At 46.7% G+C, this 22975-nt stretch overlaps 1 protein-coding gene across 1 annotated transcript in view; it reads right to left on the bottom strand.

Moving 5' to 3' along the window:
- mia2 (MIA SH3 domain ER export factor 2) overlaps positions 1-19496 on the bottom strand; it is a 95651-nt gene extending 76155 nt beyond the window's left edge. The window contains exon 1 of the mRNA XM_076171496.1: positions 19492-19496. The gene's annotated coding sequence lies outside the window, so the exon portion shown is untranslated. The remainder of the gene's footprint in view (positions 1-19491) is intronic.
- Positions 19497-22975: the final 3479 nt, after the last annotated feature.

Raw genomic sequence — 22975 nt, forward strand, 5'->3', positions numbered from 1 at the left:
CAGAGGAAATATTATCAGGTGAGTCTGATTCATTTATTCATTTGTTTTCTGTTCACCTTTGCTGTTTGGTTTCAGAAATCAAAAGGTTTGATTCCTTGTTGGGGGCGATAAACGTTGTGTTTACTCATCATGATTAGTGTGCAGTTCCTTTAGAAGTACATTATCCTGCAACCACATCACATTAACTCTCTCATTAAACTTATGAAGCTTAATGGGAGCGTTAATGTGCATCATTCAGCGTCTGATTGGAGGGAGCGCAGGGTGACGACGCCCTGATTGGAGGGTTTGTCAGCGGCGAGGTCCTCATCAGCGCTCGTTAGTGGAGAGTCGTGATTAAACTGTAGGTAACAGTCAGGAAGTGAACATATGGCAGCTGTCTCCTCTTTGCTATGTTCCCTTAATTCTCCCCTTATCCTCTTCCTTCCCCTGCACGCCGACGCCTTACATCATAGTTAGAGAAGTGACAGCGGCCCTATAAGTCACTCGCCTTGCGTCCCACTGGGAAATCTCAAACAGTTTAGCATAAATGATCGACTTCATTAGCTGTGTTATTATTACACGAACACACGATGCAATATATAAGATAGTGAACATGATGGAGCAGAAACTGAATCATTTTAAGCTTCAGTCTGTGAACGTCTCCACTAATCAGAGGATCCACATACGTCTGTGTGTGCTCACCTGGGCTTAAACACACAGTTTGATACTTTGATGACCTGAGGGGAGCAGAAAGAGAGAGATTCTTCAGATGTCAAGTGTAAACCTGCATGTTTGAGCCTGCATGTGTGAGCTTCAGGCTATTTGTTTATATGAATACATTTAGACGAGCCTACACACTCATTTAACTCTCACTCTGTTTAGATCCTCTGAATGTGGAAGGTTTATATTCATATAATTCCATTTCTTTTATTCTTGTCTGATGTTTCATCTCCTGCTTTGCTTGATCTGTTTCACATTTGTATTTGATCTTCTTCATGATTCCATCTTATTGTTTTTCTGTCTCTTTGGTCTCCGTTCTTTCTTTGTTTTATTTGATCTCATATAGATTTCATTTGATTGTTCATGGCTTGCGTGTGTGTGTGGATGTCTAACATGAAGTCGTGTTGTGTTTAGTGTTACCGTCCGTCTTTGTGTCTTAGTGTTTGATACACAAGGAGCCAAACAGACGCTGTCCATCTGTCACCATTATAGCTCTGCTGCAAGGTTTCACGCCATTCACACTTCATCCCCACTCTCTCCCTCTCACACACACGCACACACACCTGTTGTTCTTTCTTCACACCTGCTGTCCATTACCATCACACCTCTCTGTGTCTGGACTCTCGGCTCAGGCTTTGTGGAAACATATTGTCAGTTGTGCGTTGTGTTCACCTTCCTGCTCCTGCACTCTTCTCTTATGAGTCATGTTGCAGTAAATGGACATTAAGCATTATTCCATGTATGAAAATGTTCCCTCCCGTCCAGCCTCTGCCCCCCCCGCCGCCCAGCTTCTCTCCTAATCACTGCTGGAGGTTCTTCTACTTCCCTCTTGTGCCTTTTCTCTCTCATAAGCCCATAAAACGTGTCACGGCTCTCTTTGTCGCTTCCTCAAACCCAAATGAACCTCTGCAGGCTCGGCTGGAGCTCCGGATTACTCATGAAATAATTCTGCATCTCATTCACCTCCAGTTGCAAACACACAGCCAGTGAATTTAAGGACAAACAGGGTTGTTATGTCTGTGAATTACATTTGTGACCCATGGGGGCTAATTTACTTTTGTTTTTCATTGGATTTGGTAATGAAACGTGTTTTTCTTCCACGGATTTCAATTCTGCAGCCTCTCTGATGAGAACAACAAACGTTTGGGGGGGATTGTTCTTTCATTCCGGCACATTTTACCCGGCGTGCTCGACAGCCAATTTCTCCTTGGCAGTGATTTACTTGTGCATTAAGTGAAGACCACCAGTCTGGCTCCTTCTTCAGCTGGGAGATGAAGATGTTTCATTTAACTGTCTGAACTGTCGTGACTCAGTGTGAAGCCTTTACCTGTTGTCATCTGTGTTATTCATCCCACTGCTCTGGGGAAAGGAAAGTTTCATACCGAGCTGAATTCTCCCCTCTGCTCTGTGAAAGAACTTGACACATTGAATCGAAAATGAAAGAAGTTGAATTAAAAGATTTTGAGGAATAATGGATGTGAAATCTGAAAAGTTTTTGGTTTGGTTGTGTTCTCGCCTGATGGAGACGCTGAACTCTAGATTGCAGTTAAGTTCAGGCCAGTTTAGATATTTGTGTATTTTCATGGTAAAGCTGGATGGAGGAGCTTGTGTGTGTGTTCGTGTGTGTTGAGTGGGAACATCATACAGGATGTTTAGTGGAACCGACCAAAACTTCATATTATTTATTTTTCATACCTCCAGCTTTTCCGCACTCTTCCCCTGAGTGTGACTCAGTGTGACACACACACACACACACACACACACACACACACACACACACACACACACACACACACACACACACACACACACACACACACACACACACACACACACACACACACAGAGAGAGAGTCAGTAAACTAAAGTACAGACTGTGCGTCGCTCCGCCGGCTGTCCTCACTTTTGAAACACCTCTCTGTCCCCGGCCTTTCAGCTGACTCAGCGTCTGGGAGCTGCAGATGGGAGCAGATTCAATAATGATACCAGTTAAAGTTATAGAATAATCCCACTGACGCGTCGTAACAAGTTATTACTTTAAAACACGACAGAAGCGTGGCCTGGCATCGCCGCTGGCTCGGTTGAATGCGTGGGTTTGTGATAATAAAATGAGCTGCAACAGTAAATTTTGCCCCAAATCCTTTTTGTGAAATGGATGGATGATGCCAAGGCCGACTCAGCGTCTGACAGCCGCAGAGAGCACAATAACACAGCAGTGATGAAGCTATACATCATAAACAAAATGGATAGTAAACACGGTGACACGCTGGTTGTAAACTACAAAAAAATGGCCCTTTGGTGCCAAAAGAGTGGAATGGACGACAGACAGGAGGCATTTCTCAGCTCTCTGAACCCGATCGGACCACAGGGAGCTTTCTGTTGCGCCTCCTTTCAGTTTGAGACCTGATTTTATTTTGTACCAAACTGTGTTTAAAGGCAGAAAGTAAAGGATATTCAACAACACGTCTATAATATAAAAAGAATGCAGATCCTTGTTGAATCTGTATTTGAATGACAGCGTGTGTCTGGCTGTATGTGCTGGTGTGTGTGTGTGCGTGTGTGTGTGTGTGTGTGTGAAAAGCGAGTAAAAAGGGCGTATAAAAGTGGCTCCCAGCTCTGTGTAATGGCGCCCATTTAGCAGCGGCACTATTGTGAATGTGAGCCTCAGACTTGAGCGCCCCCCCGCTGAGGACACAACTAAACACTTTGTCAAAACCACTTAACTCTGCAGGAACCCGTCTGGATCAGCGCCGCACGCTGGGCCCACATGTGTAGGATGTTAAATATAGTGTTAAAGGGACCGCCCGGCATGTTAAAGATTGATTTTAGCTGCATGATATACAGCACTTAAGTAATCAATGAGCTGTCAATCAATGCAAAGACACAGAAACGCACAAAGCTGGAAATGTCATTTTCTCCAACTCTTTCTGTCTGCTGTCCTTATCAACTCACTTCTCCTGCACTTTGTGACCTCTATCCTTTTATGCAATATGCTAAACACACACACACACACACACGCACACGCACACGCACGCACACACACACACGGGCAGAGCACCATGGGGTTTTGTTTACACTCATTTGCAAAGTGGCGGTGATTATCCTGATTATTCTGCAGACTCCTGAATGACATTTAGTGAGCGCCTGGCTTCATCTCCAGCTTTAGCGTCTCATCCCTCCTTATATTCTGTATGATGGCTGTATGTTAATTTGTCTGAGCCCTGTTTTCACGCCTGTTTGTGTCGATCAACCAGAGTTCATTAATAACCTGGATTATGGAGTTTTTAAAGGTTCACATGTTTATTGTTTGGGGTTTGTTTTGAACCTCTGACGACTCATATTTTGTGTCCATATATGGAATTTGTCGGTGCTTGATTTGCTTTATGTTTAAGACAAAGAGGTGCATCATGGGTCGGCCACATCTTCTTTCATGTGTTTGTGTCTCAATTTCAGTAATACAGAAATGCTCAAAAACAAACAGTTGGTTTGTCTCTCTCTCTCCTTCTCTCGTTGCGTGTGTGTGTGTGTGTGTGTGTGCGCGCCTGTGTGTGCACATATCTCCATATACACACTCATCCCATTACCAAGGCAACAGGCTACCAGCAATACAATCAAAAAGAAATGGACAAATTCTCTCTCTCTCTCTCTCTCTCTCTCTCTCTCTCTCTCTGCCCCTCTCTCTCCCTCTCTCTGCCTCTGTCTCTCTCTCTCTCCCTCTCTCACATACACACACACAATCCAGGTGCAGATGTAAGTACAACAGCGCTCTGACAGGTGCAATGAAATTAACATAAATAAACTCTAACAGTGTAATTTGCACATATCGTCACGTTTAGCTGCAGACTCAGCAGCCTTTTCCTGCCGTTGTTGATGAATGAAGTTTCAGAGTCTGAGCTGCTGGACCTGAGCCAGGCTGCATTCATCAGCTTCCTGACACACGCTGCTAAGCTGTGTGAACGCACCCGGTACAACCTGTCGCTCTTCTTACGCTCACGCTGGTTTTTTTTTTAGCGCTTCATTTGGCAGGTTTGGTGTTTTAGCTTTAGGAGGCCTGCAGGCTCTTGTGCGTCATTAGAGCCCATAATGGAGACACGACACAGGAAGTAGCAGTGGCACAGTAAAGGCCGCTGTGTACCTTGAGATGTGATGGAGGCTTCATGTTCGCCCACACACACCTGCAGCTCTGGTCTGACCAATGCTCAGTGAAAAATGACAAAAACTGTTGAAATGAAGCTCAATCTTAGCAGTTAATGCTACTGTCATCCATCAAGACTCACTTCCTGTCTTCTGCTCTTCTTGGCACAAATCTGTAATAACTTAAACATGAGCAAGGCAAACTTTCAAACCGATTTTTGTTTGATGTTTAATTGAATGTGTTTGAAGCTTTTAAGTCCATTTTTTTGTGAACCTCAATCAATCACTTTATTCACAAAGTTGGAGCCATTGTGTTAGCCGTGGTTGTTTTTGAACATGTCGTCCACCAGGGGGCATGACAGGGCTGCCCACTGAACACAGCTTGACCTCTGAGCCGTGCTGTTTTATGATAACATTTAAAAAGTGAAACTTTAACAGTGAAGCGAGCTCAGAATTTAATTTGCATGGGAAAAGCAATTCATAGCAAGTTCATTAAAATGGGCCGTCAGTGTGTGACCCTGACACAATAATCATCACCATAATAGAGGTGTCACACTTTGCTCCTCTGCTTTTCTTTACTTAGTTCTTTAGTTTGGGCGCTGGAGTTTTCTTTCCTCTGCCCTGAGCTAATTCAGATTACAGAAGCACATTTGGTAGATTCATCAAATTTAAAGGAGCAAATATGTGAAGTTTACCCTCTGCTGCCTCTCACTCGGTGACTGCTGCGATTGACTCCAGCAACCGGCGGCCCTGAGAGCATCAGAATGAAGGAAAGAGTGAAATAGCTAAAGACAGAGCTGCTCTTCTTCAGATACGGTGTGATGGACTTCATCTTGCTGTGTGTTTGTGTTACTGTGATGATTTCAACCTGCACTCCAGCTCATGAGGTGAGGTCACACACACACACACACACACACACACACACACACACACACACACACACACACACACACACACACACACACACACACACACACACACACACACTCCCCCCTGCAGATCAGAAACGCCTCTTAAGAGCCTCATGATTCAGATTAGAATAGACTCATTTACTGCATCCATCACTGTCGTTAATGCGTTCACACTGAAGGTCGGCGACGCCCAGGGAAGACAACTGATGAGTGAAGGTGCTCAGTGTTTTGCATTTGATGTTACTTTGTTCAGTCAAACACAGACGAAGCTGCTGTGAGGATGTTAGAGTCTGAGTGATGAAGAGGAAGAAAGACTGATTGGTTGCCGTGGTGATTACCTTTCCCTGTGTCCACTGGTGTGTGTGTGTGTGTGTGTGTGTGTGTGTGTTTGTGTTTAAGTGTATCCAGCGCTTAATATAAGTGTATGTGGGACATGATTGGAACGTGGAGTTTGACTTTAAACGGTTTGGTTTGGTTGTGGAGTCAGACTGCTGCTGCTCTGTGATTGATTCAGAAGTCAAAGCTTTTATGTGATTTGATGGGAGAAGAAAAGGGCCGGGCTCAGCAGGGGGCCAATCAGGGCATCAATGCAGAAAATCATCCATCTCACCCTGCAGCCAGTGACACAGGGAAGAAAGTTTCATATATGAGTTAAACCTAAAGCCACAAACACACACACACACACACACACACACACACTGCATCTCACTTGTGGCAGAGTTTCAGAGCAAACTTGGAATATTGACACAAAGACACAAACATAATCAAAGAGAAATTAATTCTGGACAAAGCAGCACACACACACACACACACACACACACACACACACACACACACACACACACACACACACACACACACACACACACACACACACACACACATACACAACCTCGGTGTATCTCAGTAACACATTGGCGTCGTGTTCTCTAATATAAACAAGACATCAAGCTGTTTACGTAAAAATAGTAATTATGTTCCGATCAATTTCACAGTGTCATCATCATAGAGACACACACAGACACGCCCGCACGCATTAAACAATGCATGGATAATGACAACACACCACTGTTTGCCCTGGCTGAGCCTGATCACAGCAGAATATTGCAGGTAAATGTTTCCAGGTGGATAAAGTTCATCTCCTCTCCGGTCTTCTTGCTCAGGACAAACTTGTGCTTGACTCCAATGTTGTTTTCCATCCTGAGAAAAGGTCTCCACACCTTTCATTGAATATTTATACCCAGCAAAAGAGCAAAGAGACTAAAGTCTGAAGGACGGTGTGAGTGTGTGTGTGTGTGTCCTTCAGCTCTCTGACACACACTGACATATGGACAAATGTGTGTACAGATACACACAAACAACATTCTCTCCCTCAACCACTGCAACATTCACTCACTCCTACTTCACCCTTTCCACACACACACACACACATTACATTTGTATCCTTCACACATACACACGCGCACACACACACACACCTCTTATAGCAGTATATGAGATGAGATCAGTGGCGTTTCTCGGGTCAATACTGCGGCTGCTCAGAGTTTTCATCTGCACTCTGAGATAGAAAGCTCTTGGATGAGTCGTTCATAAACGCACCACAGGCCTCTCCTAGCTTCCTCGTACGTTTTCATCCAGACAGCATGGCAGCGGGGGTCATCGGCTCATATATATTGAGTTAAAATGCACCAGTGTTGAACGCCTGGGTTCCTGTGGATGCGGCGAGGCCCCCTGCTGCTTCCACACATCATCCCTCCAACAACAAGCGCCTCGTATCTCACACTGACATCTGGAACTTTAATCTTTACAGCCCCAAACTTCTGCACTGCATGGGCATCTAATGTATGGCTAAGAGGAAATGAACGCACACACACTGCGCCCCCTGCTGGGCCTCTCTGTGCAGGGTTTCCTCCAGTGTGTGTTACAGTCCCCCCCCCCACCCCCCTGCCTTTACCTGAGTACTGCTGCCTCAGCCCTTGACCAAGGCACTAAGCTGTTATCTTTGTTGGTGCTGCACACTGGCTGCTGGCTGCTCTCAGCACTTGAAGGCACTGAGAGTGTGTAGAGGTCAGTCAAGTTCTTGGACATCTGAGTAATTTGCTCTGATAGCTGCTTGACCAGGGATCAGAGCAGGAAAGAGGATCAGTGATAAATACGCTGCATCTCTCTCTCTCTCTCTCCTCTCTCTCTCTCTTCACTCTTGTAAGCACTGGTTGATCTGGCAAAGCAGGTGTAGAAGGTGCTGTGGTCAAATTCAAACAGTAGTACTGGATCGTATGTCACTGATGAGTCACGCACACATACTGTACACACACACACCAGGATGTCTGTAGGTTCTTTTAGAGATCCAGCTGTTTTGCTTCCATTAGAAAGTCAGTCCTGCTGGAGTTGAACTGATTGAAGTCTTCTGACAGAAAAACTGTACACGTGCGCGCACACACACACACACACAAACACACACACACACACACACACACACACACACACACACACACACACACACACACACACACACACACACACACACACACACACACACACACACACACACACACACACACACACACAGGCTCATCAGGGGGTCCAGCACCCGCTGCATCTGCACAGCAGGACGTCTGCTTTAATCAAAAGAGTTATCAGGTCTCAACACAGAAATGTTCATGTTCACTATGAAGACGTGTTCAGGATGTGTGTGTGTGTGTGTCTGATATTTGTTTCTGTTTGAACACATCAGCAGTGCCACCGGTCATTGTTCATATTTAAAAGGTCTTTTGGGTAAATGAGTGTGATTTGTTATTTTCTCATTCGCTATGTATGTGTTAGTGGAGTTAATACACACACACACGCACACGCACACACGCACACACACGTGATTGTAAGCACCGTTTGTGTTGGTGTTTCACTCTTTGAAGCACATTCATTTCCTTCTCATTTGGAGGATAATTGTGCCTCTCAGCAGCGAATATGAGCGAACATAATGAAGCACACACACACACACACACACACACACACACACACACACACACACACACACACACACACACACACACACACACACACACACACACACACACACACACACACACCTTGTCTGATGGTCCGGCCTGCAGCCTCCTGGTGTGTTGGTGAGCAGTGGTTGTCAGGTCTTAGCCGTGTCTGAGCGTCGGCCATGATGTCATCACGTGTCATGACACGTCCACATTCGTATCCTTACTCTATCGCTCTCTCTCTCGCTCTCTCTCTGCCTCTCTCTCTCTCTCTGCCGCTCTCTCTCTGTCTCTGTCTCTGTCTCTCTCTCTCTCTCTCTCTGCCGCTCTCTCTCTGCCTCCCTCTCTCTCTCTCTCTCTCTCTCTCTCTCTGCCTCTCTCTCTCTCTCTCTCTCTCTCTGCCTCCCTCTCTCTCTGCCGCTCTCTCTCTGCCTCCCTCTCTCTCTCTCTGCCTCTCTCTCTCTCTCTCTCTCTCTCTGCCTCCCTCTCTCTCTCTCTGCCTCTCTCTCTCTCTCTCTCTCTCTCTCTCTGTCTCTGTCTCTCTCTCTCTCTCTCTCTCTGCCTCCCTACCTCTCTCTCTCTCTCTCTCTCTCTCTCTGCCTCTCTCTCTCTCTCTCTCTCTCTCTCTGCCTCTCTCTCTCTCTCTCTCTCTCTCTCTGCCTCTCTCTCTCTCTCTCTCTCTCTCTCTCTGCCTCCCTCTCTCTCTGCCGCTCTCTTTCTGCCTCCCTCTCTCTCTCTCTGCCTCTCTCTCTCTCTCTCTCTCTCTCTCTCTCTCTCTCTCTCTGCCTCCCTCTCTCTCTCTCTGCCTCCCTCTCTCTCTCTCTGCCTCTCTCTCTCTCTCTCTCTCTGCCTCTCTCTCTGCAGCCTCTCTTGTCTTTATTACCACCTCATTGACTTCACAGCTCCTATTGATCCATGGTTGCTCAGTTCACTTTGTTATGCACCCTTGCACCGCCTCTTTCAGTGTGTGTTTATGTGTGTGTGTTTCTGTATCTCTGTGCGTTTGCAGGAGCTCACATGTGCGGCTGTGGTGTGCGTTTGCTCTCTCCATTCTGCACGGAGGGGGAGGACGTGGAGAGGAATCGATAAGTTAGAGGAATACACAACACTGTGTTTTACATAGAAGCAGCTGCTGCTCCCACTGCACTGACACACAGCCCATCTATATTTAATCACAGCGCTGCCAACTCAATTATAACACACACACGTCTTTGTGTTATTCTGTGATAACTTTAGTCCAACATGTGCCTTTGATTGTCTGTTATTCTGATTCTAAGCAGGTCTCAGCTTTTGCTCTGCTTCTTGTTTGGATGAATTCAGTGCTGTTTAACAGTTTGTAGTGTTTATTATTTGACTTAGTTACTTTAATTCCACAATCATTTGATATGTGACACATGTTTGGATGTTGTAGCATATTGTACAGTCTTAATAATGAGCCTCTGATGTTGTCCTTCTGTTTTATGATGAAGAGTTTGGCCAAGCTGTCTAAATCAGAGGAAATCCTTCTGCTTCTAGTTCAGTGCAGGGAAACGATCTGTGGAGAAACCTGTCGAAACGTCAAAGCTCTCCTCCATCACAGGAGCTGTGGCGATCTGTTCTTGCCAAATATTAAAATGATTCCTTGTTGCAAAAGCCACCAGAGAGTAAACAAACACGTTTCCATGGTGATAAGGTTGATAGAGGCTGAGGGCTGACAGCATTAAGGTGTCAGCTTCTCTGCAGGTGTCGGGACCGTTTGAAGCGTTGTTGACGTTTCTCCGGCGTGACACATGAAGCATTGAGGCTGAACACGAGCGGGAAAGTTTGAGACATTACGTTGGAACCCACACAGCTGAGAGGCAACAGGGAGACGGGTGGATTGGCACCAAACGTCACAAATCTCTTAGCACCTTTCTATTTTTAAGAGTAGCTGTTGAAATTGTTTCTTATCTGCTATTCAGATGTCAGTCAAATCAGGAGCAAATTGCTCTCTGGGGTTAGTAATGTACCTGCACAGCACACGCGTGTGCATAATAACCATGCATGTGTCAGGCAAACACTTTCATCTTCTCTGATGTCTTCAGACCTGCTACATTTTTGGAGAAACTTTTTTGGTCCGTCTCCACTCGGCCTTTCACAGCAGCGATCCTTCACTTTCTGATTCTTCCTTTGCCCACGCTGGACCTCATCCAGGGATCCAGGCATCCAGCACTGCCCTGTCATGGGAATGGAACCTCCCCCTTCCCCCTGGAGCTGCTGGTCATCCTGCTCAACGCCGCCTCAGACATCACAAGATCCACCTCTGGATCAAGACTCAAATGTTGTATTCATTATGTTCCTCTTACTGGATCAGGGCTCTTGCCTTTTGTGTATTTACTTTTTATTTTCCTGCTGTATCACTGCTTTGTTTCGTCTCACACCTGAGGCTCCTCCTGCACACCTGATCCTTCCAGAAGGAGGAATCTCTCTCTTTTTAATTGCTTCTCTTGAGATTTCTTCCCTCTTTCCTCCCTTCATGTTATGATTGTGTTACTTATGGGTTGAGTCTCTCCTCGTCTCCTTGCAGAGCTCTGGGCTGTGTCAGGACACATGTGGTGCGTTCACATGCACTGTAATAACACTTACTCAGGCATTTGGCAGTGACCCGGTTTGCCGTGTAAACCCAGTTTGAGTAACTGGCTCAATGCTCCACAGGAAACCTGCGTTCAAACGTCTGAGCCCGGTTTGGTGTGAGCATGTAAACATACTCACTGATGTGTGGGGCGGCTCTATGTGATGTGGGTCTATGAGCCTGACCTGGACTCTGCTGTGGCTCCTCTGCTAGGGTTTGTTTAGACGGAGGCTCTTCATCTCCTCATAAAATCATTTTTTAAAAGCAAGAATCAATTAACCTGTTGTGACATTTTCTCATTTCCTCATTCCTGAAGATGATTGTGAAGCCGTCTGTGCTGTAATAAGCTTTAAACAAGCGTCTCCCTCCTCTGCTCCTTTCTTTCTCTCATTAAGGCAAAGCTCTGATTTCGCCTGGATCTCTCTCTCTCTCTCTCTCTCTCTCTCTCTCTCTCTCTCTCTCTTTCTCTCATTCGCTCTGTTCCACTTTTACTGTCACACCGGAAAGAAAGAATTTTGTTGCCTGAAACCCCCGTTGTGTGTGTGTGTGTGTGTGTGTGTGTGTGTGTGTGTGTGTGTGTGTGTAACCTCCCAGCGCTCAGATGAAATACCATCCTTCCCTTCCGCCTCTAGACAACATGAGCATATGAGTATGGCTACTAGTCATAAATCAAGGAGAAAGCCAAAGAGGGAATGAAATAAGGAGAAGAGAGGAGAGGTGTATGTGTGTGTGTGTGTGTGTGTGTGTGTGTGTGGGGGGGGAGAATGACTGGAAAGAGGGAACAATAGCTACAATAGCTGAGGGAGGGGAGGAGAGGAAAGGAAGGGCAAAGTCGGGATGGAAAACGAGAAAGTAGACGGTAGAATATGTAGAGGTGTGTGTGTGTGTGTGAAATGTGAAATGTTATCCTGTGTAATTTCCACACTTAGGAGCACGAGCAGAGCAGGATGATGATTTCCCAAATGTGCGTCTGTGTCAATGATGCTTTTATTAATGTCTGACTGAGATGTTTTCTCAGACATGCCGGTCTTTATTTTCTATCATTTACACACAGAACGGAGACGGTGAGGGAATAGGTGTGTGTGTGTGTGTGTGTGTGTGTGTGTGTGTGTGTGTGTGTGTGTGTGTGTGTGTGTGTGTGTGTGTGTGTGTGTGTGTGTGTGTGTGTGTGTGTGATGACTTGATTGCGGTGCTATTTCCGTAGAAATCCTTTAACTGTTCGACATCTGAATCAGAGGGGAGAATCACATCTTCACTCTCCTGTTTGTGTGCTGCTGCAGAACAGAGATGCAACGTTGACCTGAGCGATATCACAGAAACAATAGATACAAGTCAAATACGAGCCAAACCACGACTTTGGTCTCAGAATATGATCACACTTTAACCCTTTGGCACCTTGTCGCACCTTATTTACATCCCTCATCCCTTTAATCACCTTTAACCTTTAACACACAGACTCATACTGTCTGCCTCCTTGCGTAATGATTCGTAACACGTGCAGTGATACAAAACCCGCCACAGGGGGCAGCGTTCAGCAGTGTTGAACATTGGATGCAGTGGCTCCTCTTCATCAGATTGCATCCTCTTCTCTCGTCTCCGTCGTTTGTTTCTCGCTGAGCTCAGTCACGCCCCCTATGGGTTGAGAGACTAACAAATGGCTCTAACTTTAAGAGGAAAGGCTTGATTTACACAAGAATTGACGTGGAAGCTCAAACACAAAGCTTGGTGGTGATTAGTTTCCTTATTCCTCAGCGGGAATCTGCATCTAATAAGACATTAAAGGTGTGACAGGCAGAGAAGGGAGGCATCGGCGTGACAGATACATTACCAGGCTATATACATTCATGTGTATGTATATTAACACAGCCAGCGCCACGCGGTGCAGGGTGCAGGCTCGCACACACACACACACACACACACACACACACACACACACACACACACACACACACACACACACACACACACACACACACACACATGCATAATGGATGAACCGGATTATCAGCGTGTCCCCTCCACTCCAGCGGTGTATTGGTGGAATGAGATTGGAGGAGAATGGACAGAGATACAATCGTCACACGCAGGAGAAGCAGACACATTAGTGAATTGCTTGGAAATGACACAGGGAGCGCTTGATTTGATTCATCTCGATGGGGATGCGAACTCTATACCGAGCTGGTTTAAAGATCGGGCAAACTACACAAGCACAAATTCAAGCTGAGGCGTCAAAGTGACACCAAACACCTGCTGTTGCTCCTTGTAATCGGATGATGTCGCTGTTTTCCATCTCAAAGTGCCTCGGCTACATTCCAGAGAAGAATAATGTTTCCATAACTGACCAAAACTTTCTTAATTTTGCGGAACGATATGATACACAGAGGGAAGAAGTTGCATGCATGGGCCTGAGAGAGTGTGTGTGTGTGTGTGTGTGTGTGTGTAGGAGGAGGAGGAGAATGAAAAATTGACAACGGTGACGACAAAACCAATTTGCTGGTGGTTGTTGTTGCTGGTTGCATCATTTGATTGGATCAGCTCAACTCTGCATCGCCCACATAAACACTTCCAGTCACACACACACACACACACAGTTTTGTCCGCATTCACACTTTACACCTCGTCTCATGTTAGATCCCCTCTTTACCACTTTGTTATTGACTTTCCAATGTAAGATATGTTGGAATGCTCTTATGTAAGCAGTCAGTCCTCTGTCCTCGTATGGGGACATTATCTGTGTGTGTGTCGCATGAAAATAAACTGCATTTATGAGAGAAAAATGTTCCTGACAGTGAAGAGATGAGAAATACAGCAATGTACAACTCACCACAGGCCAGCAGCTCAGGTTCCAGCAGATGTGAGGACAAATCCCAGTAACAGCCGACACCAAACTGTGCCACTGAACCTCTGCTGCCACTTACACTTAAATATGAAGTCTGGGGATGCGTGCACTAGAGTGTGCACTACAAGAACTTGTCACTGGAGTTCGAGCTTATACAAATACATTCCCTACACACACACACGCACACACACACACACACACACACACACACACACACACACACACACACACACACACACACACACACACACACACACACACACACACACACACACACTGTAGCGTTTCCTCCACTCGCGGTGACATTTCCTATCTAATCGTAAAGGAAGCAGCTGCCTTTGAAATTGCAGTGGCAGCGCTCTGAAATGAGCTCAGGCCACCTGTACCTGGCTTCACTTAGTTGGATTATAGTTCAACTTCTCAGAAAACAGCTGACCGATCACATCCTGAGGAGCAAATGCTGGGGCCTCATGGATCTCAAACTGAGAGGCAGGAAACCAATCAGAGGCAGAGCGTCGAGCCTCTGAGGACGTTGTGTACTAATGACACATTTCCGGTGACTTACTAAGTAAGAGTGTTACGCGGTCTCCAGTACGTATCCCAGCATGCACCTCTACTCTACTAACATACTCATCAACAATTCTCCTTGATTTCATAAATCTAATGATTTAACAAAATTGGTAATTTGTGTTTCATTTTAACTTCAAACAGACAAAAACAAAAACAGGCTCTTTGTCAGATTATACTGGAATAGACACACACACACACACACACACACACACACACACACACACACACACACACACACACACACACACACAGGCTTTATCTGGAGTCATTTCCCTGCTTGGTAGTGATTTTTCTATTCAAGAAATGGATTTGTTGCTGGCGTAGAACATCTCGCAGAATTGTTCAAATCATTTTGTTTAAATGGCAAAACCCCATTTTAAAGTAGCATAACAGTTCATGATGTGTGGCTGAGGACAGTGAGTGAGAGACGTGAAGAGGGAGGAGGAAACCTGAACCTCCCGCCCTGTCAGATCGATGATGGGTTTGTGTAAAGTGGGATTGCCGGGACGCTGCCCGCTCGTGGCAACATCTTCCTGGAAACACTTGACCAAAGAGAGCGTCTGGGAGGAATACCGCCACTCATCCCTCTATCAGCTATCAATCTGTCTATCAGCAGCTGTCAGACACACACAGCCTGAATCAATGAGACACAGAGAGAGAGGGGGAGAGAGAGAGGGAGAGGATGTGTTGTTGCTGTGTGGCCTTCACAGTGTAACAGCTGTTGTATTGGTCGAGTCATCGTTCACATACATTATAGGACATATACAGTATAGAATACAATATAGTTAGCAGTGAGTTTGTTAAGTCGATGGCATAGCAGCGCTGAGCCAAAGCCACCTGCTCATCTTCCTGCTCCCACACCGCTCTGGCTTCGTTTCCGTCGATGAGGATCTGCCGACTTTCAAAGCAGGAAGAGAAATTTGATGGCTCGGCTTGATTTGGCCCGGCTGCCTGCGTGACAGATAAGGAAGCGGCTCGGCTGACATCTTTGTGCCAGGAAACATGAACTAAACGGAGGACGAGGAAGAGGAGAGATAAGGCCGGTTTAGAAAAAAGAGGAGAGGGAGGGAAAAGCAGCAGACAGAGGGGTTGATGAGGGTCTAAAGGTCAGTGTAAGAGTCTGGCCTTCAGTTTGACTGATGCTGCTGGCATTTCAACTGAGTTAGTACAGACACACACACACACACACACACAGACACACACTGACTCACACACACTGACGGCACAGTGAGCAGAATCTCTCTGTCACCTTGTCTTTTGCTGTGCAGACTAATTCAGACAGTAACAGTGGAAGGTCTCAGTAATATGAACCGCTGTTCCTCCACTTAACCCTCAGCTGAATATCTGACAGCTGCTCTCTCTCTCTCTCTCTCTCTCTCTCTCTCTCTCTCTCTCTCTCTCTCTCTCTCTCTCTCTCTCTCTCTCTCTCTCTCTCTCTCTCTGTGAAGTTAAGGTAACGGGCCAGATGAAGGTGTTTGGTTCTCACTGAGGCGTTCAGGTGCCTTCAGGGTTCATATCAAAGTGAGAAATAGTTTAATTCCATTCAAACCAAATCAAATAGGAATCACACCCACGACCCCTTATGAGCATGTAAGAGATGATTCTAATCAAAGGTCTGTTGTTGTTGTTGTATGAGTCAAAGCGATGCGGTGATACGATGGTCAGCAGGTTCATGTGGATCTGTGAAATCAAAACAATCCATACAGAGCAGCGACGCCTTTACTCTCCTTTCAGTTAATGTCCTTAAGTTGGCTAAGCTAGTTCCGTTCCGTCTTATTTGCTCTGTGGCTGTGGACTGAATGGCAGCGTTCCTCCCTTAAACACACACGCTTTCAAACTGTCTTAGTGTTGAATTCCTTCCTTCACTTCTGTCTTGACTGATCCTGGTTGGAGGCACCGTCCTCCTGACAGCAGTTAGTTAGCTGTTAGCTTACTGTGAGAGCCTTGTTAGCCCACCGTGGGCGGAAATCTCCTGTTCTGTATTCATTGTTTTCTTTGTTGATGGGTGTTCCATATTTATGGCTTCCAGCTGCAATTATCGCTGCAAATTCAAATCTGCTGCTTGAGTCCTGAAGCTTCATGAAGTGATCCTGATCATGAAACACACTGATGGGGAGGGGGACGTTTGTTTGGCCTCTATTCTTAGGTTCTATTCTAATATTATACCATAACATTTGACTTATCACAACAACAGCATGTCCAGATTACACATTTAATCAAATTCCTCTTCTTTTTAAACTATAAACTATTCCTTCCTGCTGTAATGTGTGTTTGAGCTTGAGTGTGAGTCGGGGTGACAGCATCATAATAATGGCTGTGACACTCTCTGACAAGGCTACAGGGTGATCTACAGCGGTTGAATAATTTAGCGTGCAAACAGCCTCAAACACAGATATAGAGAAGCCAGGAAGAGGAAACAGATTGTCCTCAGGTCAAAGGTCTCGCTCTGTGCTGCGCCGTAAAGTGATCAGAGGAAGAGAAACAAGAGGAGAAGCAGAAAGAGGAGAAAGGAAGCTGCTGACAGGAAGCCAGCGTTGGTTCATGGAGGGAAAATAATGAGCTTCCTGCTTGACACCTGACAGGAGGTGAGAGACGTTTCATTCGACCGATTCTAAGGATGAGAGTTGAAATCTGCTCAAAATGAGGGGAACAAAGTTGCTGCAGACTCTCTGGAAGGAGAGGATCAGAGCGAGCTGAAGGCTAATCTGAATGTTTATAATCACAGAAAACGTGAAATATTTGCAGTGGAAACTAGCAGGAGAAGGTTGAAAGCAAAGTGGAGCTGAAGGCTGAAGCTGCGGAGGTCTTTATGTTACATCACAGGTGGGATCAGGCGTCTGTGCCGACCTCGCCGCGCTCTCAAAGCACTCAGCAGATGATTGGGATAAGTGGCGGCGCTGAGGACGACGCTCAGCTGCAATGATCCTCCGCTAAAGTGAAATAATTTCAGCTTTGAGTGTTAGTGCTCCGAGCATTGAAAGCAGGAAACTCTCAGATCTGTCCCCCTTTTTGTCAAACGACAGAGAGGGGACGGATCTGAGATGACCTCATAATGAACGTGTCACAACCAGGTGAACTGGAGGAGGCAGGAGGCAGGCGGCAGCGGTGAAGGCGGCGCTGTGTTTCATCAGCTACTTCCTCTCCTCTGATGGTGAGACAAGCTCTGTGGGACTCAAACACACACACACACACACACACACGCACGCACGCACGCACGCACGCACGCACGCACGCACGCACGCACGCACGCACGCACGCACGCACGCACGCACGCACGCACGCACGCACGCACGCACACACACACACACACACCCCAGAGTGGCCAGTCCACATACCAAACAGGTTCTCTTCCTCTTTCTCTCTCAGATTAATAATTTAAAGGCACCTCGTTGTTTTTCATTCTTTGCCTTTTCCTCCTTTTCCACGGCTGTTAAGAGCAAAGCTGCGGCGCCTGAGTGACGTTTTCTGACCTGGAGGAAGGAAGGAAGATTTATATTTAGTCCAGTTGCTGCGGCTTTTTGTCGTAGTTTCCATTCTGTCCACTAAAGCGGGGTGAAGTCCCACGATCTGTGTGTGGTGGTTTGATGGTTAAGATCCTGTGCCAGAGTGCTTTACAACATATGGTTGATTATTATTATGATGACTACTATACTAAGTGCATTAAATAGACTCAGACACAGACTCAGACTCAAACACAGATTTGTGTCTGCTGCAGCTCTTCATGCCTGTTTCCTGTCTGTATATAACATCAGTAGAACACAACACATGCCTCCCTCTAAGTGCCTGTCGCTGTTAAATGAATGCACGTTTTCTCATGTTTTGATACTGATAGTCATTCATATCCCATCTGGTTTTCCCATCACAGATGTCTGAGGAAACGCCATCAAAAACAACAACTGCACATGTATTCAAGTTTGTTAGTGGAGAGCTGAAGATGGAGTCTCGGAGGAGGACGAGGGTCCCTGAGCGTTTCCTCTGCACTCACACCGCCTTTACCTCGCCTGTGACACACACACACACACACACACACACACACACACACACACACACACACACACACACACACACACACACACACACACACACACACACACACACGTAGCTTTCAGTCTGCAGCCTTGTCGATTGTGAGCATGAGGAGGGCCGCTGGCTGCCTGTGCTGATGAATACGCTAACATTTAGTCACCGTAGGCGTCGAACTAAAGCACCTGGACGCTACACAGACGGGCGGTCCGAGGGGAAAATGAAAGGTCAAAGCAGGAAAGTACGAAGGGATCATTCAACTGCAGCTGCACGGGAAACAACAACAGAAGGTAACGACAGGTGAAACTGTAAACATTCATTATTCATACTTTCTACAGATGTGGACAACAAACTATTAAAATGAAAGTTTGTAATTGCTGTGTTGGTTGAGTCAGTTTGGTTTCATCATGTGGGGACAGTGTGAGCACATCAGCCACGTCAACGCTCACACACACTCACACACTGGAAGGTTTGAGTGTTTACAGTATGTGATCAAAACATCAGGATGTTTCCGTCAATGTTTTTCCATATGAGTTTTGATAAAACATAAATGATTCCTTCAAACAAACAACAAAAAGATGATAAAGGGGACTTCCACCATCTCTGAAATAAAGAGCATAACTCAGACTGTCCACTGGGTGGTGCTGTGGCAGTGGGCAAACGGAACAGCAATAGGAAGGGGGATTAGTTACTGTCCTTACCCAGAGCAACTCCCTCCTCTGCAGGCGTTCATGCAGCCTGAAGCCGGGAACTGAATCGATTCTGCTCAAGAGCCCGGATTTGACTGACAGGATCTCTGCACACGGATCCCATCAGCTCCTCACCGGGGGACTGGACCAAACTTTGCCAATTCACTCCACAACTCATTTGTAGGCCTTTCCTGTGTCTGTCTGTGGAACAAACCCACCTTGTAATTAGTAAACGCTAGCTGCCACTGCAAACCTATTAGTATTAAACAGCATCCAGTCCAATTAGCGTCTTAGCAGCGCTGCATTAGCGCCGCTCCAGTCTGAGTCTGACTGAGAGCTGATTTGTGCTTCACTCTCCATGGATGGTTCAGTGTTCGCCAAGGTTTTCTCTCCTCGTCTGCAGCGGTAATAGACATCGAGTTATCCACGGCAACGCACAATTAATATTCTTCTCACAGCTCTCTCTCTCTCTCTCTCTCTCTCTCTCTGCCTCTCTCTCGCTCTCTCTCTCTCTCTCTCTCTCTCCCCCTCACTCTGTCTGCCACCTCTCTCCCTCTCAAACATCACTTCATCGCTATGCCAATCACACCTGCCTCTCTCTCTCTCTTTGCCTCTCTCTCTCTCTCTCTCTCTCTCCCTCTCTCTCACTGTCTCTCTCTCTGCCTCTCTCTCTGTCTCTTTCTCCGTCTGTCTGTCTGTCTGTCTGTCTGTCTGTCTGTCTCTCTGCCTCTATCTCTCTCTCTCTCTGCCTCTCTCTCTCTGTCTCTCTCTCTGTCTCTCTCTCTCTCTCTCTGCCCCCCTCTCTCTCTCTCTCTCGCTCTCTCTATCTCTGTCTCTCTCTGCCTCTGCCTCTCTCTCTCTCACGCTCTCTCTGCCTCTCTCTCACTCTCAAAACATCTCACTTATGCAACGCCGCCCGTGTTTCACAGCATTCCGCTCTTAATAACTCTGAGATGAGTTTTCAGATGTGAGACGGTGGCAGGTTACGCACGCTGGCAGTAAATAGTTTGCAGAGTCACAGGTTGTCCCTGGAAACAGAGACATCACAGACGGATAATAACCTGGCAGGGCCATTTGTATTCATTTTTACACGACAAAAAAGTCTCAAACTCTCTGTCGGCTTCATATCTTTGCACATTTTGTACCACGCAAAGAGAAATTGAAAGACTTTGTGTAAAACATAAGAAATGACTCTTCAGAGGTGCAGACTGGAGTGAAGATGACCCCGGACCCTCCCATCCTGTGAGTCTGTGCAGCTGTACACACTCACTGCACACTCAGTAGTAAATCTGTCCTGTTTAAAGACGTGGCAGGTTGTTCATCCGGCTGCCAGTTATGTTTATGAGGCGATAAAGAGGGAACTTGGGTATCAAATCGTAGACTTATGATGTCGCCGCGTTCTATAATCTCCGCAAATGAGCCGATTGTCCGTCGTCACTGCTGGTATGAGACCTGAGACGTCCTTCTTTCTCCTGGAGTTGCTTCTTTTGAAAGTCTCTGTGACCTTGTGTGGACGTGGGTGCTGCCATTCTTAATCTGCTGTCCTCACATCGGGTGAAGGGGGATAAACACTGAGGAGATGGAACTGGTTTGGTGGTACGAGACAGAGAATTGGACCAAATTTCCGCCTAATTGGACGTCTTGTGACAGGCAGAGTCAGAGGCAGGAGGATCTCCGTGTCCCATTAATTGCCCAGCTGTTCAACAATCTGGCCATCGATGCGTTTGTGATGGATTTCTGGCACCTCACGAGTTTTGGTGAGCACTTCCACGGTTCTGGGTCTGCACGAGGCTGCTAGAGTGCTGGGGAACATCACCAACATGTCACAAGCTACATGGGCTCTGTGTCTCTGAAGCCATCTGTGGATCCAGACCCTCTGTGCAGGCTACAATGGCATGACCCTGCGTTCAGTCTGAGCAGCCACGGTGTGATGCAGAACGTGTGGTGGTCCCTCAGGATGGATCTCTCTGGCTGGTACCCCGTCAGGCTACAGCTTAGACCCGGACAGGAGACACGGACCTCTCTGTGAGACCTTGTAAACCTCTGAGCGGTTTGTGCTGGCCTGCAGAGAGCGATGGTTCAGACTGTCAACGTGTGCTGATCTCTCTCTCTCTCTCTCTGTCTCTCTCTCTCTCTCTGCCCCCCTCGTGTCACGTTTGTATGTCTGGGAAATAAGTTGTAACCAGACGGTGAGATGAAACAAAACACTTAGGAGGTGCAGAGCTGAGTTTACTCACGTTCAGTACGAGAATGGTAGAGATCTCTTTCCTCTGGCAACAAATCACGTCTGTCTGTGTGTGTGTGTGTGTGTGTGTGTGCTTACCCCTCGCAAGCCACATTAGCTGAACACCACAATGCAGCGTCACGGGCAGTTGCTCACAATATGTCCTGGCGCCGTTATCAGCGCGTGTAGAATTAAATCAAGCATCTGGATCCACATTATGTTGCAAAAAAGTGGCATGAATATAACCAAACACACACGGCTGGAGCTGTTGGAGGCTTTATGAAAGTCCTCCCCCCCCTCCCTCCCTCCCTCCCTCCCTCCTCTGCACAGGTCCATCCATCCCCTCACTGAAACGTCTCCCTCCATCTCTGTAATGTCGGCCATTCTCCTCCTCTGTGCTGGGCGGCTGTAAACATGCTTTATTTTCAAAATGTTCCCCAACACTTTCCTCTCCTCACCCCCCCCCCCCCCCCCCTCACTCTCAGCTGACATCTATTATTTCCTCTCCTGTCTTGCTCTAACCGCCCCCCAGCCGCGGTTATACGTGCAAACCTCCTCTCAGATTGTATTTTAGTGTTGCTGCCCGAGTCGTCGTCTCTCTGCGATCTCATCGCCCTTGAGCAAAGATTCTGAATCCAAATGGGGGAAAACTGGAATGATTTTTTTTTTCATTCACAGCATGTAACCACAGCCACACAAACACACACACACACACACACACACACACACACACACACACACACACACACACACACACACACACACACACACACACACACACGGAGGAGTGAGACAGGGACAGATAGGCAACGATGCTGATCTTAGCTGCTCAGTGTGTGTTTGTCTGCATGGAGACGATGAATCATCTGTGCGTTCCTCCTGCAATAAACATCTCACTTTAACGCAACTCACTTTGTGTGTTTCTTTCATTAAGAGCGACTCAGTTCAGATTCAGCAACATGAATCATCTCTTTTCTTCTGAGAGCTGACAGATCGAACCCATGTCCTTAAAGTGGACACACACAGAGTCCTGGTTCATTACTGTCAGTTATCAAAGCCAAAGTTCATTCATTTCTCTCTTGACATTGGGATACTTGGCGAGATACAGACAGACAGACAGACAGACAGACAGGTGCAGATTAAAGCAGTGGTGGGATTGGCTTCCATCCTGGCGGGGGCACCCAGAGGTGAGAGATTTAAGCGCTCGCTAATTAAGCTGCGCTCATAAAGCCGGGGCTTCTTAAAGCCTTTGGATCTGCAGCTCAGCAGAGCAGGAGGAACCTCAGATATCACAGCACTCACTCAGTCT

The sequence above is a fragment of the Genypterus blacodes genome, unplaced genomic scaffold (assembly GCF_046128005.1).
Source record: "Genypterus blacodes isolate CSIRO-AG114 ecotype Tasmania unplaced genomic scaffold, CSIRO-AGI_Gbla_v1 ptg000255l_1, whole genome shotgun sequence".
NCBI classification, from domain to species: domain Eukaryota; kingdom Metazoa; phylum Chordata; class Actinopteri; order Ophidiiformes; family Ophidiidae; genus Genypterus; species Genypterus blacodes.